Source organism: Petromyzon marinus, unplaced genomic scaffold (genome assembly GCF_048934315.1).
Source record: "Petromyzon marinus isolate PM22_M1 ecotype Great Lakes invasive population unplaced genomic scaffold, UKy_Petmar_22M1.pri1.0 PM_Scaffold_97, whole genome shotgun sequence".
Classification (NCBI taxonomy): Eukaryota; Metazoa; Chordata; class Hyperoartia; order Petromyzontiformes; family Petromyzontidae; genus Petromyzon; species Petromyzon marinus.
Window position 1 is genome coordinate 178,815 of NW_027423707.1, and position 22,211 is coordinate 201,025.

Genomic DNA, 22,211 nt, shown 5'->3' on the forward strand with positions numbered 1-22,211 from the left:
GGCGTGACGTGAAATCACTCATGACGTGAAATCACCGATTACGTGACGTGAAATCACCGATCGCGTGACGTGAAATCACCGATGACGTGACGTGAAATCACCCATGGTGTGAAGTGAAATCACCGATGACATAACGTGAAATCACGAATGACGTGACGTGAAATCACTCATGACGTGAAATCACCGATGACGTGATGTGAAATCACCGATCGCGTGACGTGAAATCACCGATGACGTGACGTGAAATCACCCATGGTGTGAAGTGAAATCACCGATGACATAACGTTAAATCACCAATGACGTGACGTGAAATCACTCATGACGTGAAATCACCGATGGCGTGACGTGAAATCACCGATCGCGTGACGTGAAATCACCAATGACGTGACGTGAAATCACCCATGGTGTGAAGTGAAATCACCGATGACATAACGTGAAATCACCAATGACGTGACGTGAAATCACTCATGACGTGAAATCACCGATGACGTGACGTGAAATCACCGATCGCGTGACGTGAAATCACCGATGACGTGATGTGAAATCACCCATGGTGTGAAGTGAAATCACCGATGACATAACGTGAAATCACCAATGACGTGACGTGAAATCACTCATGACGTGAAATCACCGATGGCGTGACGTGAAATCACCGATCGCGTGACGTGAAATCACCGATGACGTGACGTGAAATCACCCATGGTGTGAAGTGAAATCACCGATGACATAACGTGAAATCACCAATGACGTGACGTGAAATCACTCATGACGTGAAATCACCGATGACGTGACGTGAAATCACCGATCGCGTGACGTGAAATCACCGATGACGTGATGTGAAATCACCCATGGTGTGAAGTGAAATCACCGATGACATAACGTGAAATCACCAATGACGTGACGTGAAATCACTCATGACGTGAAATCACCGATGGCGTGACGTGAAATCACCGATCGCGTGACGTGAAATCACCGATGACGTGACGTGAAATCACCCATGGTGTGAAGTGAAATCACCAATGACATAACGTGAAATCACCAATGACGTGACGTGAAATCACTCATGACGTGAAATCACCGATGGCGTGACGTGAAATCACCGATCGCGTGATGTGAAATCACCGATGACGTGATGTGAAATCACCCATGGTGTGAAGTGAAATCACCGATGACATAACGTGAAATCACCAATGACGTGACGTGAAATCACTCATGATGTGAAATCACCGATGACGTGACGTGAAATCACCGATCGCGTGACGTGAAATCACCGATGACGTGACGTGAAATCACCCATGGTGTGAAGTGAAATCACCGATGACATAACGTGAAATCACCAATGACGTGATGTGAAATCACTCATGACGTGAAATCACCGACGACGTGACGTGAAATCACCGATGGCGTGACGTGAAATCACCGATGACGTGACATGAAATCACCCATGACGTGAAGTGAAATCACCGATGACATAACGTGAAATCACCAATGACATGACGTGATATCACTCATGACGTTAAATCACCGATGACGTGACGTGAAATCACCGATCGCGTGACGTGAAATCACCGATGACGTGACGTGAAATCACCCATGGTGTGAAATGAAATCACCGATGACATAACGTGAAATCACCAATGACGTGACGTGAAATCACTCATGACGTGAAATCACCGATGACGTGACGTGAAATCACCGATCGCGTGACGTGAAATCACCGATGATGTGACGTGAAATCACTCATGGTGTGAAGTGAAATCACCGATGACATAACGTGAAATCACCAATGACGTGACGTGAAATCACTCATGACGTGAAATCACCGATGACGTGACATGAAATCACCGATCGCGTGACGTGAAATCACCGATGACGTGACGTGAAATCACCCATGGTGTGAAGTGAAATCACCGATGACATAACGTGAAATCACCAATGACGTGATGTGAACTCACTCATGACGTGAAATCACCGATGACGTGACGTGAAATCACCGATCGCGTGACGTGAAATCACCGATGACGTGACGTGAAATCACCAATGGTGTGAAGTGAAATCACCGATGACATAACGTGAAATCACCAATGACGTGACGTGAAATCACTCATGACGTGAAATCACCGATGACGTGACGTGAAATCACCGATCGCGTGACGTGAAATCACCGATGACGTGACGTGAAATCACCCATGGTGTGAAGTGAAATCACCAATGACATAACGTGAAATCACCAATGACGTGACGTGAAATCACTCATGACGTGAAATCACCGATGGCGTGACGTGAAATCACCGATCGCGTGACGTGAAATCACCGATGACGTGATGTGAAATCACCCATGGTGTGAAGTGAAATCACCGATGACATAACGTGAAATCACCAATGACGTGACGTGAAATCACTCATGACGTGAAATCACCGATGACGTGACGTGAAATCACCGATCGCGTGACGTGAAATCACCGATGACGTGACGTGAAATCACCCATGGTGTGAAGTGAAATCACCGATGACATAACGTGAAATCACCAATTACGTGACGTGAAATCACTCATGACGTGAAATCACCGACGACGTGACGTGAAATCACCAATGGCGTGACGTGAAATCACCGATGACGTGACGTGAAATCACCCATGGTGTGAAGTGAAATCACCGATGACATAACGTGAAATCACCAATGACGTGACGTGATATCACTCATGACGTTAAATCACCGATGACGTGACGTGAAATCACCGATCGCGTGACGTGAAATCACCGATGACGTGACGTGAAATCACCCATGGTGTGAAGTGAAATCACCGATGACATAACGTGAAATCACCAATGACGTGACGTGAAATCACTCATGACGTGAAATCACCGATGACGTGACGTGAAATCACCGATCGCGTGACGTGAAATCACAGATGACGTGACGTGAAATCACTCATGGTGTGAAGTGAAATCACCGATGACATAACGTGAAATCACCAATGACGTGACGTGAAATCACTCATGACGTGAAATCACCGATGACGTGACGTGAAATCACCGATCGCGTGACGTGAAATCACCGATGACGTGACGTCAAATTACCCATGGTGTGAAGTGAAATCACCGATGACATAACGTGAAATCACCAATGACGTGATGTGAACTCACTCATGACGTGAAATCACCGATGACGTGACGTGAAATCACCGATCGCGTGACGTGAAATCACCGATGACGGGACGTGAAATCACCAATGGGGTGAAGTGAAATCACCGATGACATAACGTGAAATCACCAATGACGTGACGTGAAATCACTCATGACGTGAAATCACCGATGACGTGACGTGAAATCACCGATCGCGTGACGTGAAATCACCGATGATGTGACGTGAAATCACCCATGGTGTGAAGTGAAATCACCGATGACATAACGTGAAATCACCAATGACGTGACGTGAAATCACTCATGACGTGAAATCACCGATGACGTGACGTGAAATCACCGATCGCGTGACGTGAAATCACAGATGACGTGACGTGAAATCAATCATGGTGTGAAGTGAAATCACCGATGACATAACGTGAAATCACCAATGACGTGACGTGAAATCACTCATGACGTGAAATCACCGATGACGTGAAATCACCGATCGCGTGACGTGAAATCACCGATGACGTGACGTGAAATCACCCATGGTGTGAAGTGAAATCACCGATGACATAACGTGAAATCACCAATGACGTGATGTGAACTCACTCATGACGTGAAATCACCGATGACGTGATGTGAAATCACCGATCGCGTGACGTGAAATCACCGATGACGTGACGTGAAATCACCAATGGTGTGAAGTGAAATCACCGATGACATAACGTGAAATCACCAATGACGTGACGTGAAATCACCAATGACGTGACGTGAAATCACTCATGACGTGAAATCACCGATGACGTGACGTGAAATCACCGATCGCGTGACGTGAAATCACCGATGACGTGACGTGAAATCACCCATGGTGTGAAGTGAAATCACCAATGACATAACGTGAAATCACCAATGGCGTGACGTGAAATCACTCATGACGTGAAATCACCGATTACGTGACGTGAAATCACCGATCGCGTGACGTGAAATCACCGATGACGTGACGTGAAATCACCCATGGTGTGAAGTGAAATCACCGATGACATAACGTGAAATCACGAATGACGTGACGTGAAATCACTCATGACGTGAAATCACCGATGACGTGATGTGAAATCACCGATCGCGTGAAGTGAAATCACCGATGACGTGACGTGAAATCACCCATGGTGTGAAGTGAAATCACCGATGACATAACGTGAAATCACCAATGACGTGACGTGAAATCACTCATGACGTGAAATCACCGATCGCGTGACGTGAAATCACCGATGACGTGACGTGAAATCACCCATGGTGTGAAGTGAAATCACCGATGACATAACGTGAAATCACCAATGACGTGACGTGAAATCACTCATGACGTGAAATCACCGATGACGTGACGTGAACTCACCGATCGCGTGACGTGAAATCACCGATGACGTGATGTGAAATCACCCATGGTGTGAAGTGAAATCACCGATGACATAACGTGAAATCACCAATGACGTGACGTGAAATCACTCATGACGTGAAATCACCGATGGCGTGACGTGAAATCACCGATCGCGTGACGTGAAATCACCGATGACGTGACGTGAAATCACCCATGGTGTGAAGTGAAATCACCGATGACATAACGTGAAATCACCAATGACGTGACGTGAAATCACTCATGACGTGAAATCACCGATGACGTGACGTGAAATCACCGATCGCGTGACGTGAAATCACAGATGACGTGACGTGAAATCACTCATGGTGTGAAGTGAAATCACCGATGACATAACGTGAAATCACCAATGACGTGACGTGAAATCACTCATGACGTGAAATCACCGATGACGTGACGTGAAATCACCGATTGCGTGACGTGAAATCACCGATGACGTGACGTCAAATTACCCATGGTGTGAAGTGAAATCACCGATGACATAACGTGAAATCACCAATGACGTGATGTGAACTCACTCATGACGTGAAATCACCGATGACGTGACGTGAAATCACCGATCGCGTGACGTGAAATCACCGATGACGTGACGTGAAATCACCAATGGGGTGAAGTGAAATCACCGATGACATAACGTGAAATCACCAATGACGTGACGTGAAATCACTCATGACGTGAAATCACCGATGACGTGACGTGAAATCACCGATCGCGTGACGTGAAATCACCGATCGCGTGACGTGAAATCACCGATGATGTGACGTGAAATCACCCATGGTGTGAAGTGAAATCACCGATGACATAACGTGAAATCACCAATGACGTGACGTGAAATCACTCATGACGTGAAATCACCGATGACGTGACGTGAAATCACCGATCGCGTGACGTGAAATCACAGATGACGTGACGTGAAATCACTCATGGTGTGAAGTGAAATCACCGATGACATAACGTGAAATCACCAATGACGTGACGTGAAATCACTCATGACGTGAAATCACCGATGACGTGACGTGAAATCACCAATCGCGTGACGTGAAATCACCGATGACGTGACGTGAAATCACCCATGGTGTGAAGTGAAATCACCGATGACATAACGTGAAATCACCAATGACGTGATGTGAACTCACTCACGACGTGAAATCACCGATGACGTGACGTGAAATCACCGATCGCGTGACGTGAAATCACCGATGACGTGACGTGAAATCACCAATGGTGTGAAGTGAAATCACCGATGACATAACGTGAAATCACCAATGACGTGACGTGAAATCACTCATGACGTGAAATCACCGATGACGTGATGTGAAATCACCGATCGCGTGACGTGAAATCACCGATGACGTGAAATCACCCATGGTGTGAAGTGAAATCACCAATGACATAACGTGAAATCACCAATGGCGTGACGTGAAATCACTCATGACGTGAAATCACCGATTACGTGACGTGAAATCACCGATCGCGTGAGGTGAAATCACCGATGACGTGACGTGAAATCACCCATGGTGTGAAGTGAAATCACCGATGACATAACGTGAAATCACGAATGACGTGACGTGAAATCACTCATGACGTGAAATCACCGATGACGTGATGTGAAATCACCGATCGCGTGACGTGAAATCACCGATGACGTGACGTGAAATCACCCATGGTGTGAAGTGAAATCACCGATGACATAACGTGAAATCACCAATGACGTGACGTGAAATCACTCATGACGTGAAATCACCGATGGCGTGACGTGAAATCACCGATCGCGTGACGTGAAATCACCGATGACGTGACGTGAAATCACCCATGGTGTGAAGTGATATCACCGATGACAGAACGTGAAATCACCAATGACGTGACGTGAAATCACTCATGACGTGAAATCACCGATGACGTGACGTGAAATCACCGATCGCGTGACGTGAAATCACCGATGACGTAATGTGAAATCACCCATGGTGTGAAGTGAAATCACCGATGACATAACGTGAAATCACCAATGACGTGACGTGAAATCACTCATGACGTGAAATCACCGATGGCGTGACGTGAAATCACCGATCGCGTGACGTGAAATCACCGATGACGTGACGTGAAATCACCCATGGTGTGAAGTGAAATCACCGATGACATAACGTGAAATCACCAATGACGTGACGTGAAATCACTCATGACGTGAAATCACCGATGACGTGATGTGAAATCACCGATCGCGTGACGTGAAATCACCGATGACGTGATGTGAAATCACCCATGGTGTGAAGTGAAATCACCGATGACATAACGTGAAATCACCAATGACGTGACGTGAAATCACTCATGACGTGAAATCACCGATGGCGTGACGTGAAATCACCGATCGCGTGACGTGAAATCACCGATGACGTGACGTGAAATCACCCATGGTGTGAAGTGAAATCACCAATGACATAACGTGAAATCACCAATGACGTGACGTGAAATCACTCATGACGTGAAATCACCGATGGCGTGACGTGAAATCACCGATCGCGTGACGTGAAATCACCGATGACGTGATGTGAAATCACCCATGGTGTGAAGTGAAATTACCGATGACATAACGTGAAATCACCAATGACGTGACGTGAAATCACTCATGACGTGAAATCACCGATGACGTGACGTGAAATCACCGATCGCGTGACGTGAAATCACCGATGACGTGACGTGAAATCACCCATGGTGTGAAGTGAAATCACCGATGACATAACGTGAAATCACCAATGACGTGATGTGAAATCACTCATGACGTGAAATCACCGACGACGTGACGTGAAATCACCGATGGCGTGACGTGAAATCACCGATGACGTGACGTGAAATCACCCATGGTGTGAAGTGAAATCACCGATGACATAACGTGAAATCACCAATGACATGACGTGATATCACTCATGACGTTAAATCACCGATGACGTGACGTGAAATCACTGATCGCGTGACGTGAAATCACCGATGACGTGACGTGAAATCACCCATGGTGTGAAGTGAAATCACCGATGACATAACGTGAAATCACCAATGACGTGACGTGAAATCACTCATGACGTGAAATCACTGACGACGTGACGTGAAATCACCGATGGCGTGACGTGAAATCACCGATGACGTGACGTGAAATCACCCATGGTGTGAAGTGAAATCACCGATGACATAACGTGAAATCACCAATGACGTGACGTGATATCACTCATGACGTTAAATCACCGATGACGTGACGTGAAATCACCGATCGCGTGACGTGAAATCACCGATGACGTGACGTGAAATCACCCATGGTGTGAAGTGAAATCACCGATGACATAACGTGAAATCACCAATGACGTGACGTGAAATCACTCATGACGTGAAATCACCGATGACGTGACGTGAAATCACCGATCGCGTGACGTGAAATCACAGATGACGTGACGTGAAATCACTCATGGTGTGAAGTGAAATCACCGATGACATAACGTGAAATCACCAATGACGTGACGTGAAATCACTCATGACGTGAAATCACCGATGACGTGACGTGAAATCACCGATCGCGTGACGTGAAATCACCGATGACGTGACGTCAAATTACCCATGGTGTGAAGTGAAATCACCGATGACATAACGTGAAATCACCAATGACGTGATGTGAACTCACTCATGACGTGAAATCACCGATGACGTGACGTGAAATCACCGATCGCGTGACGTGAAATCACCGATGACGTGACGTGAAATCACCAATGGGGTGAAGTGAAATCACCGATGACATAACGTGAAATCACCAATGACGTGACGTGAAATCACTCATGACGTGAAATCACCGATGACGTGACGTGAAATCACCGATCGCGTGACGTGAAATCACCGATGATGTGACGTGAAATCACCCATGGTGTGAAGTGAAATCACCGATGACATAACGTGAAATCACCAATGACGTGACGTGAAATCACTCATGACGTGAAATCACCGATGACGTGACGTGAAATCACCGATCGCGTGACGTGAAATCACCGATGACGTGACGTGAAATCACCCATGGTGTGAAGTGAAATCACCGATGACATAACGTGAAATCACCAATGACGTGACGTGAAATCACTCATGACGTGAAATCACCCATGATGTGACGTGAAATCACCGATCGCGTGACGTGAAATCACCGATGACGTGACGTGAAATCACCCATGGTGTGAAGTGAAATCACCGATGACATAACGTGAAATCACCAATGACGTGATGTGAACTCACTCATGACGTGAAATCACCGATGACATGACGTGAAATCACCGATCGCGTGACGTGAAATCACCGATGACGTGACGTGAAATCACCAATGGTGTGAAGTGAAATCACCGATGACATAACGTGAAATCACCAATGACGTGACGTGAAATCACTCATGACGTGAAATCACCGATGACGTGACGTGAAATCACCGATCGCGTGACGTGAAATCACCGATGACGTGACGTGAAATCACCCATGGTGTGAAGTGAAATCACCAATGACATAACGTGAAATCACCAATGGCGTGACGTGAAATCACTCATGACGTGAAATCACCGATTACGTGACGTGAAATCACCGATCGCGTGACGTGAAATCACCGATGACGTGACGTGAAATCACCCATGGTGTGAAGTGAAATCACCGATGACATAACGTGAAATCACCAATGACGTGACGTGAAATCACCGATGACGTGACATGAAATCACTCATGGTGTGACGTGAAATCACTCATGACGTGAAATCACCGATGACGTGACGTGAAATCACTCATGACGCGAAGTGAAATCACCCATGGTGTGAAGTGAAATCACCGATGACATAACGTGAAATCACCAATGACGTGACGTGAAATCACTCATGACGTGAAATCACCGATGGCGTGACGTGAAATCACCGATGGCGTGACGTGAATCACCGATGGAGTGACGTGAAATCACCGATGGCGTGACGTTAAATCACCGATGACGTGACGTGAAATCACCGATGGCGTGACGTGAAATCACCGATGGCGTGACGTGAAATCACCGATGGCGTGACGTGAAATCACTGATGGCGTGACGTGAAATCACCGATGACGTGACGTGAAATCTCCGATGGTGTGACATGAAATCACCGATGTCGTGACGTGAAATCACTCATGGTGTGACGTGAAATCACTCATGACGTGAAATCACCGATGACGTGATGTGAAATCACTCATGACGTGAAGTGAAATCACTCATGACGTGAAATCACCGATGGCGTGACTTGAAATCACCGATCGCGTGACGTGAAATCACCGATGACGTGACGTGAAATCACCCATGGTGTGAAGTGAAATCACCGATGACATAACGTGAAATCACCAATGACATGATGTGAAATCACTCATGACGTGAAATCACCGATGACGTGACGTGAAATCACCGATCGCGTGACGTGAAATCACCGATGACGTGACGTGAAATCACCCATGGTGTGAAGTGAAATCACCGATGACAACGTGAAATCACCAATGACGTGACGTGAAATCACTCATGACGTGAAATCACCGATGACGTGACGTGAAATCACCGATCGCGTGACGTGAAATCACCGATGACGTGATGTGAAATCACCCATGGTGTGAAGTGAAATCACCGATGACATAACATGAAATCACCAATGACGTGACTTGAAATCACTCATGACGTGAAATCACCGATGACGTGACGTGAAATCACCGATCGCGTGACGTGAAATCACCGATGACGTGACGTGAAATCACCCATGGTGTGAAGTGAAATCACCGATGACATAACGTGAAATCACCAATGACGTGACGTGAAATCACTCATGACGTGAAATCTCCGATGACGTGAAATCACCGATGGCGTGACGTGAAATCACCGATGACGTGACGTGAAATCACCCATGGTGTGAAGTGAAATCACCGATGACATAACGTGAAATCACCAATGACGTGACGTGATATCACTCATGACGTTAAATCACCGATGACGTGACATGAAATCACCGATCGCGTGACGTGAAATCACCAATGACGTGACGTGAAATCACCCATGGTGTGAAGTGAAATCACCGATGACATAACGAGAAATCAACAATGACGTGACGTGAAATCACTCATGATGTGAAATCACCGATGACGTGACGTGAAATCACCGATCGCGTGACGTGAAATCACCGATGACGTGACGTGAAATCACCCATGGTGTGAAGTGAAATCACCGATGACATAACGTGAAATCACCAATGACGTGACGTGAAATCACTCATGACGTGAAATCTCCGATGACGTGAAATCACCGATGGCGTGACGTGAAATCACCGATGACGTGACGTGAAATCACCCATGGTGTGAAGTGAAATCACCGATGACATAACGTGAAATCACCAATGACTTGACGTGATATCACTCATGATGTTAAATCACCGATGACGTGACATGAAATCACCGATCGCGTGACGTGAAATCACCAATGACGTGACGTGAAATCACCCATGGTGTGAAGTGAAATCACCGATGACATAACGTGAAATCACCAATGACGTGACGTGAAATCACTCATAATGTGAAATCACCAATGACGTCACGTGAAATCACTAATGACGTGAAATCACCGATGACGTGACGTGAAATCACCGATCGCGTGACGTGAAATCACCGATGACGTGACGTGAAATCACCCATGGTGTGAAGTGAAATCACTGATGACATAACGTGAAATCACCAATGACGTGACGTGAAATCACTCATGACGTGAAATCACCGATGGCGTGACGTGAAATCACCGATCGCGTGACGTGAAATCACCGATGACATGACGTGAAATCACCCATGGTGTGAAGTGAAATCACCAATGACATAACGTGAAATCACCAATGACGTGACGTGAAATCACTCATGACGTGAAATCACCGATGGCGTGACGTGAAATCACCGATCGCGTGACGTGAAATCACCGATGACGTGACATGAAATGACCCATGGTGTGAAGTGAAATCACCGATGACATAACGTGAAATCACCAATGACGTGACGTGAAATCACTCATGACGTGAAATCACCGATGACGTGACGTGAAATCACCGATCGCGTGACGTGAAATCACCGATGATGTGACGTGAAATCACCCATGGTGTGAAGTGAAATCACCGATGACATAACGTGAAATCACCAATGACGTGACGTGAAATCACTCATGACGTGAAATCACCGATGGCGTGACGTGAAATCACCGATCACGTGACGTGAAATCACCGATGACGTGACGTGAAATTACCCATGGTGTGAAGTGAAATCACCGATGACATAACGTGAAATCACCAATGACGTGACGTGAAATCACTCATGACGTGAAATCACCGATGACGTGACGTGAAATCACCGATCGCGTGACGTGAAATCACCGATGACGTGACGTGAAATCACCCATGGTGTGAAGTGAAATCACCGATGACATAACGTGAAATCACCAATGACGTGACGTGAAATCACTCATGACGTGAAATCACCGATGACGTGACGTGAAATCACCGATGGCGTGACGTGAAATCACCGATGACGTGACGTGAAATCACCCATGGTGTGAAGTGAAATCACCGATGACATAACGTGAAATCACCAATGACGTGACGTGAAATCACTCATGACGTGAAATCACCGATGACGTGACGTGAAATCACCGATCGCGTGACGTGAAATCATCGATGACGTGACGTGAAATCACCCATGGTGTGAAGTGAAATCACCGATGACATAACGTGAAATCACCAATGACGTGATGTGAAATCACTCATCACGTGAAATCACCGATGGCGTGACGTGAAATCACCGATCGCGTGACGTGAAATCACCGATGACGTGACGTGAAATCACCCATGGTGTGAAGTGAAATCACCAATGACATAACGTGAAATCACCAATGACGTGACGTGAAATCACTCATGACGTGAAATCACCGATGACGTGACGTGAAATCACCGATGACGTGATGTGAAATCACCCATGGTGTGAAGTGAAATCACCGATGACATAACGTGAAATCACCAATGACGTGACGTGAAATCACTCATCACGTGAAATCACCGATGAGGTGACGTGAAATCACCGATCGCGTGACGTGAAATCACCGATGACGTGACGTGAAATCACCCATGGTGTGAAGTGAAATCACCGATGACATAACGTGAAATCACCAATGACGTGACGTGAAACCACTCATGACGTGAAATCACCGATGGCGTGACGTGAAATCACCGATCGCGTGACGTGAAATCACCAATGACGTGATGTGAAATCACCCATGGTGTGAAGTGAAATCACCGATGACATAACGTGAAATCACCAATGACGTGACGTGAAATCACTCATGACGTGAAATCACCGATGACGTGACGTGAAATCACCGATCGCGTGACGTGAAATCACCGATGACGTGACGTGAAATCACCCATGGTGTGAAGTGAAATCACCGATGACATAACGTGAAATCACCAATGACGTGACGTGAAATCACTCATGACGTGAAATCACCGATGACGTGACGTGAAATCACCGATCGCGTGACGTGAAATCACCGATGACGTGACGTGAAATCACCCATGGTGTGAAGTGAAATCACCGATGACATAACGTGAAATCACCAATGACGTGACGTGATATCACTCATGACGTTAAATCACCGATGACGTGACGTGAAATCACCGATCGCGTGACGTGAAATCACCGATGACGTGACGTGAAATCACCCATGGTGTGAAGTGAAATCACCGATGACATAACGTGAAATCACCAATGACGTGACGTGAAATCACTCATGACGTGAAATCATCGATGACGTGACGTGAAATCACCGATCGCGTGACGTGAAATCACCGATGACGTGACGTGAAATCACCCATGGTGTGAAGTGAAATCATCGATGACATAACGTGAAATCACCAATGACGTCACGTGAAATCACTCATGACGTGAAATCACCGATAACGTGACGTGAAATCACCGATCGCGTGACGTGAAATCACCGATGACGTGACATGAAATCACCCATGGTGTGAAGTGAAATCACCGATGACATAACGTGAAATCACCAATGACGTGACGTGAAATCACTCATGACGTGAAATCACCGATGACGTGATGTGAAATCACCGATCGCGTGACGTGAAATCACGGATGACGTGACGTGAAATCACCCAAGGTGTGAAGTGAAATCACCGATGACATAACGTGAAATCACCAATGACGTGACGTGAAATCACTCATGACGTGAAATCACCGATGGCGTGATGTGAAATCACCGATCGCGTGACGTGAAATCACCGATGACGTGACGTGAAATCACCCATGGTGTTAAGTAAAATCACCGATGACATAACGTGAAATCACCAATGACGTGACGTGAAATCACTCATGACGTGAAATCACCGATGACGTGACGTGAAATCACCGATCGCGTGATGTGAAATCACCGATGACGTGACGTGAAATCACCCATGGTGTGAAGTGAAATCACCGATGACATAACGTGAAATCACCAATGATGTGATGTGAAATCACTCATGACGTGAAATCACCGATGACGTGACATGAAATCACCGATCGCGTGACGTGAAATCACCGATGACGTGACGTGAAATCACCCATGGTGTGAAGTGAAATCACCCATGGTGTGAAGTGAAATCACCAATGACATAACGTGAAATCACCAATGACGTGACGTGAAATCACTCATGACGTGAAATCACCGATTACGTGACGTAAAATCACCGATCGCGTGAGGTGAAATCACCGATGACGTGACGTGAAATCACCCATGGTGTGAAGTGAAATCACCGATGACATAACGTGAAATCACGAATGACGTGACGTGAAATCACTCATGACGTGAAATCACCGATGACGTGATGTGAAATCACCGATCGCGTGACGTGAAATCACCGATGACGTGACGTGAAATCACCCATGGTGTGAAGTGAAATCACCGATGACATAACGTGAAATCACCAATGACGTGATGTGAAATCACTCATGATGTGAAATCACCGATAGCGTGACGTGAAATCACCGATCGCGTGACGTCAAATCACCGATGACGTGACGTGAAATCACCCATGGTGTGAAGTGAAATCACCGATGACATAACGTGAAATCACCAATGACGTGACGTGAAATCACCCATTGTGTGAAGTGAAATCACCGATGACATAACGTGAAATCACGAATGACGTGACGTGAAATCACTCATGACGTGAAATCACCGATGACGTGATGTGAAATCACCGATCGCGTGAGGTGAAATCACCGATGACGTGACGTGAAATCACCCATGGTGTGAAGTGAAGTCACCGATGACATAACGTGAAATCACGAATGACGTGACGTGAAATCACTCATGACGTGAAATCACCGATGACGTGACGTGAAATCACCGATCGCGTGACGTGAAATCACCGATGACGTGGCGTGAAATCACCCATGGTGTGAAGTGAAATCACCGATGACATAACGTGAAATCACCAATGACGTGATGTGAAATCACTCATGATGTGAAATCACCGATAGCGTGACGTGAAATCACCGATCGCGTGACGTTAAATCACCGATGACGTGACGTGAAATCACCCATGGTGTGAAGTGAAATCACCGATGACATAACGTGAAATCACCAATGACGTGATGTGAAATCACTCATGACGTGAAATCACCGATGACGTGACGTGAAATCACCGATCGCGTGACGTGAAATCACCGATGACGTGACGTGAAATCACCCATGGTGTGAAGTGAAATCACCGATGACATAACGTGAAATCACCAATGACGTGACGTGAAATCACTCATGACATGAAATCACCAATGACGTGACGTGAAATCACCGATCGCGTGACGTGAAATCACCGATGACGTGACGTGAAATCACCCATGGTGTGAAGTGAAATCACCGATGACATAACGTGAAATCACGAATGACGTGACGTGAAATCACTCATGACGTGAAATCACCGATGACGTGACGTGAAATCACCGATCGCGTGACGTGAAATCACCGATGACGTGATGTGAAATCACCCATTGTGTGAAGTGAAATCACCGATGACATAACGTGAAATCACCAATGACGTGACGTGAAATCACTCATAATGTGAAATCACCGATGATGTGACGTGAAATCACCGATCGCGTGACGTGAAATCACCGATGACGTGACGTGAAATCACCCATGGTGTGAAGTGAAATCACCGATGACATAACGTGAAATCACCAATGACGTGATGTGAAATCACTCATGACGTGAAATCACCGATGACGTGACGTGAAATCACCCATGGTGTGAAGTGAAATCACCAATGACATAACGTGAAATCACCAATGACGTGACGTGAAATCACTCATGACGTGAAATCACCGATTACGTGACGTGAAATCACCGATCGCGTGAGGTGAAATCACCGATGACGTGAAATCACCCATGGTGTGAAGTGAAATCACCGATGACATAACGTGAAATCACGAATGGCGTGACGTGAAATCACTCATGACGTGAAATCACCGATGACGTGACGTGAAATCACCGATCGCGTGACGTGAAATCACCGATGACGTGACGTGAAATCACCCATGGTGTGAAGTGAAATCACCGATGACATAACATGAAATCACCAATGACGTGATGTGAAATCACTCATGACGTGAAATCACCGATGGCGTGACGTGAAATCACCGATCGCGTGACGTGAAATCACCGATGACGTGACGTGAAATCACCCATGGTGTGAAGTGAAATCACCGATGACATAACGTGAAATCACCAATGACGTGACGTGAAATCACTCATGACGTGAAATCACCGATGACGTGACGTGAAATCACCGATCGCGTGACGTGAAATCACCGATGATGTGACGTGAAATCACCCATGGTGTGAAGTGAAATCACCGACGACATAACGTGAAATCACGAATGACGTGACGTGAAATCACTCATGACGTGAAATCACCGATGACGTGACGTGAAATCACCGATCACGTGACGTGAAATCACCGATGACGTGACGTGAAATCACCCATGGTGTGAAGTGAAATCACCGATGACATAACGTGAAATCACCAATAACGTGACGTGAAATCACTCCTGACGTGAAATCACCGACGACGTGACGTGAAATCACCGATCGCGTGACGTGAAATCACCGATGACGTGACGTGAAATCACCCATGGTGTGAAGTGAAATCACCGATGACATAACGTGAAATCACCAATGACGTGACGTGAAATCACTCATGACGTGAAATCACCGATGACGTGACGTGAAATCACCGATCGCGTGACGTGAAATCACCGATGACGTGACGTGAAATCACCCATGGTGTGAAGTGAAATCACCGATGACATAACGTGAAAACACCAATGACGTGACGTGAAATCACTCATGACGTGAAATCACCGATGACGTGACGTGAAATCACCGATCGCATGACGTGAAATCACCGATGACGTGACGTGAAATCACCCATGGTGTGAAGTGAAATCACCGATGACATAACGTGAAATCACCAATGACGTGACGTGAAATCACTCATGACGTGAAATCACCGATGACGTGACGTGAAATCACCGATCGCATGACGTGAAATCACCGATGACGTGACGTGAAATCACCCATGGTGTGAAGTGAAATCACCGATGACATAACGTGAAATCACCAATGACGTGACGTGAAATCACTCATGACGTGAAATCACCGATGACGTGACGTGAAATCACCGATCGCATGACGTGAAATCACCGATGACGTGAAATCACCCATGGTGTGAAGTGAAATCACCGATGACATAACGTGAAATCACCAATGACGTGACGTGAAATCACTCATGACGTGAAATCACCGATGGCGTGACGTGAAATCACCGATCGCGTGACGTGAAATCACCGATGACGTGACGTCAAATCACCCATGGTGTGAAGTGAAATCACCGATGACATAATGTGAAATCACCAATGACGTGACGTGAAATCACTCATGACGTGAAATCACCGATGACGTGACGTGAAATCACCGATCGCGTGACGTGAAATCACCGATGACGTGACGTGAAATCACCCATGGTGTGAAGTGAAATCACCAATGACATAACGTGAAATCACCAATGACGTGACGTGAAATCACTCATGACGTGAAATCACCGATTACGTGACGTGAAATCACCGATCGCGTGACGTGAAATCACCCATGGTGTGAAGTGAAATCACCGATGGCATAACGTGAAATCACGAATGACGTGACGTGAAATCACTCATGACGTGAAATCACCGATGACGTGACGTGAAATCACCGATCGCGTGACGTGAAATCACCGATGACGTGACGTGAAATCACCCATGGTGTGAAGTGAAATCACCGATGACATAACGTGAAATCACCAATGACGTGACATGAAATCACTCATGACGTGAAATCACCGATGGCGTGACGTGAAATCACCGATCGCGTGACGTGAAATCACCGATGACGTGACGTGAAATCACCCATGGTGTGAAGTGAAATCACCGATGACATAACGTGAAATCACCAATGACGTGACGTGAAATCACTCATGACGTGAAATCACCGATGACGTGACGTGAAATCACCAATCGCGTGACGTGAAATCACCGATGACGTGATGTGAAATCACCCATGGTGTGAAGTGAAATCACCGATGACATAACGTGAAATCACCAATGACGTGACGTGAAATCACTCATGACGTGAAATCACCGATAACGTGACGTGAAATCACCGATCGCGTGACGTGAAATCACCGATGACGTGACGTGAAATCACCCATGGTGTGAAGTGAAATCACCGATGACATAACGTGAAATCACCAATGACGTGACGTGAAATCACTCATGACGTGAAATCACCGATTACGTGACGTGAAATCACCGATCGCGTGAGGTGAAATCACCGATGACGTGACGTGAAATCACCCATGGTGTGAAGTGAAATCACCGATGACATAACGTGAAATCACCAATGACGTGACGTGAAATCACTCATGACGTGAAATCACCGATGACGTGACGTGAAATCACCGATCGCGTGACGTGAAATCACCGATGACGTGACGTGAAATCACCCATGGTGTGAAGTGAAATCACCGATGACATAACGTTAAATCACCAATGACGTGATGTGAAATCACTCATGACGTGAAATCACCGATGACGTGACGTGAAATCACCGATCGCATGACGTGAAATCACCGATGACGTGACATGAAATCACCCATGGTGTGAAGTGAAATCACCGATGACATAACGTGAAATCACCAATGACGTGACGTGAAATCACTCATGACGTGAAATCACCGATGGCGTGACGTGAAATCACCGATCGCGTGATGTGAAATCACCGATGACGTGACGTCAAATCACCCATGGTGTGAAGTGAAATCACCGATGACATAACGTGAAATCACCAATGACGTGACGTGAAATCACTCATGACGTGAAATCACCGATGACGTGACGTGAAATCACCGATCGCGTGACGTGAAATCACCGATGACGTGACGTGAAATCACCCATGGTGTGAAGTGAAATCACCGATGACATAACGTGAAATCACCAATGACGTGATGTGAAATCACTCATGACGTGAAATCACCGATGACGTGACGTGAAATCACCGATCGCGTGACGTGAAATCACCGATGACGTGACGTGAAATCACCCATGGTGTGAAGTGAAATCACCGATGACATAACGTGAAATCACCAATGACGTGACGTGAAATCACTCATGACGTGAAATCACCGATGACGTGACGTGAAATCACCGATCGCATGACGTGAAATCACCGATGACGTGACGTGAAATCACCCATGGTGTGAAGTGAAATCACCGATGACATAACGTGAAATCACCAATGACGTGACGTGAAATCACTCATGACGTGAAATCACCAATGACGTGACGTGAAATCACCGATCGCATGACGTGAAATCACCGATGACGTGACGTGAAATCACCAATGGTGTGAAGTGAAATCACCGATGACATAACGTGAAATCACCAATGACGTGACGTGAAATCACTCATGACGTGAAATCACCGATGGCGTGACGTGAAATCACCGATCGCGTGACGTGAAATCACCAATGACGTGACGTGAAATCACCCATGGTGTGAAGTGAAATCACCGATGACATAACGTGAAATCACCAATGACGTGATGTGAAATCACTCATGACGTGAAATCACCGATGACATAACGTGAAATCACCAATGACGTGATGTGAAATCACTCATGACGTGAAATCACCGATGACGTGACGTGAAATCACCGATCGCGTGACGTGAAATCACCGATGACGTGACGTGAAATCACCCATGGTGTGAAGTGAAATCACCAATGACATAACGTGAAATCACCAATGACGTGACGTGAAATCACTCATGACGTGAAATCACCGATTACATGACGTGAAATCACCGATCGCGTGAGGTGAAATCACCGATGACGTGACGTGAAATCACCCATGGTGTGAAGTGAAATCACCGATGACATAACGTGAAATCACCAATGACGTGACATGAAATCACTCATGACGTGAAATCACCGATGACGTGACGTGAAATCACCGATCGCGTGACGTGAAATCACCGATGACGTGATGTGAAATCACCCATGGTGTGAAGTGAAATCACCGATGACATAACGTTAAATCACCAATGACGTGATGTGAAATCACTCATGACGTGAAATCACCGATGACGTGACGTGAAATCACCGATCGCATGACGTGAAATCACCGATGACGTGATGTGAAATCACCCATGGTGTGAAGTGAAATCACCGATGACATAACGTGAAATCACCAATGACGTGATGTGAAATCACTCATGACGTGAAATCACCGATGGCGTGACGTGAAATCACCGATCGCGTGATGTGAAATCACCGATGACGTGACGTCAAATCACCCATGGTGTGAAGTGAAATCACCGATGACATAACGTGAAATCACCAATGACGTGACGTGAAATCACTCATGACGTGAAATCACCGATGACGTGACGTGAAATCACCGATCGCGTGACGTGAAATCACCGATGACGTGACGTGAAATCACCCATGGTGTGAAGTGAAATCACCGATGACATAACGTGAAATCACCAATGACGTGATGTGAAATCACTCATGACGTGAAATCACCGATGACGTGACGTGAAATCACCGATCGCGTGACGTGAAATCACCGATGACGTGACGTGAAATCACCCATGGTGTGACGTGAAATCACCCATGGTGTGAAGTGAAATCACCAATGACGTGACGTGAAATCACTCATGACGTGAAATCACCGATGGCGTGACGTGAAATCACCGATCGCGTGACGTGAAATCACCAATGACGTGACGTGAAATCACCCATGGTGTGAAGTGAAATCACCGATGACATAACGTGAAATCACCAATGACGTGATGTGAAATCACTCATGACGTGAAATCACCGATGACATAACGTGAAATCACCAATGACGTGATGTAAAATCACTCATGACGTGAAATCACCGATGACGTGACGTGAAATCACCGATCGCGTGACGTGAAATCACCGATGACGTGACGTGAAATCACCCATGGTGTGAAGTGAAATCACCAATGACATAACGTGAAATCACCAATGACGTGACGTGAAATCACTCATGACGTGAAATCACCGATTACGTGACGTGAAATCACCGATCGCGTGAGGTGAAATCACCGATGACGTGACGTGAAATCACCCATGGTGTGAAGTGAAATCACCGATGACATAACGTGAAATCACCAATGACGTGACGTGAAATCACTCATGACGTGAAATCACCGATGACGTGACGTGAAATCACCGATCGCGTGACGTGAAATCACCGATGACGTGACGTGAAATCACCCATGGTGTGAAGTGAAATCACCGATGACATAACGTTAAATCACCAATGACGTGATGTGAAATCACTCATGACGTGAAATCACCGATGACGTGACGTGAAATCTCCGATCGCATGACGTGAAATCACCGATGACGTGATGTGAAATCACCCATGGTGTGAAGTGAAATCACCGATGACATAACGTGAAATCACCAATGACGTGACGTGAAATCACTCATGACGTGAAATCACCGATGGCGTGACGTGAAATCACCGATCGCGTGATGTGAAATCACCGATGACGTGACGTCAAATCACCCATGGTGTGAAGTGAAATCACCGATGACATAACGTGAAATCACCAATGACGTGACGTGAAATCACTCATGACGTGAAATCACCGATGACGTGACGTGAAATCACCGATCGCGTGACGTGAAATCACCGATGACGTGACGTGAAATCACCCATGGTGTGAAGTGAAATCACCGATGACATAACGTGAAATCACCAATGACGTGATGTGAAATCACTCATGACGTGAAATCACCGATGACGTGACGTGAAATCACCGATCGCGTGACGTGAAATCACCGATGACGTGACGTGAAATCACCCATGGTGTGAAGTGAAATCACCGATGACATAACGTGAAATCACCAATGACGTGACGTGAAATCACTCATGACGTGAAATCACCGATGACGTGACGTGAAATCACCGATGGCGTGACG

At 46.3% G+C, this 22,211-nt stretch overlaps 1 protein-coding gene across 2 annotated transcripts in view; it reads right to left on the reverse strand.

The window, feature by feature from the left end:
- Positions 1 to 22,211, reverse strand: part of LOC142923964 (uncharacterized) — a 56,595-nt gene that overhangs the window by 26,627 nt on the left and 7,757 nt on the right. The gene's annotated exons all lie outside the window — the stretch shown is intronic.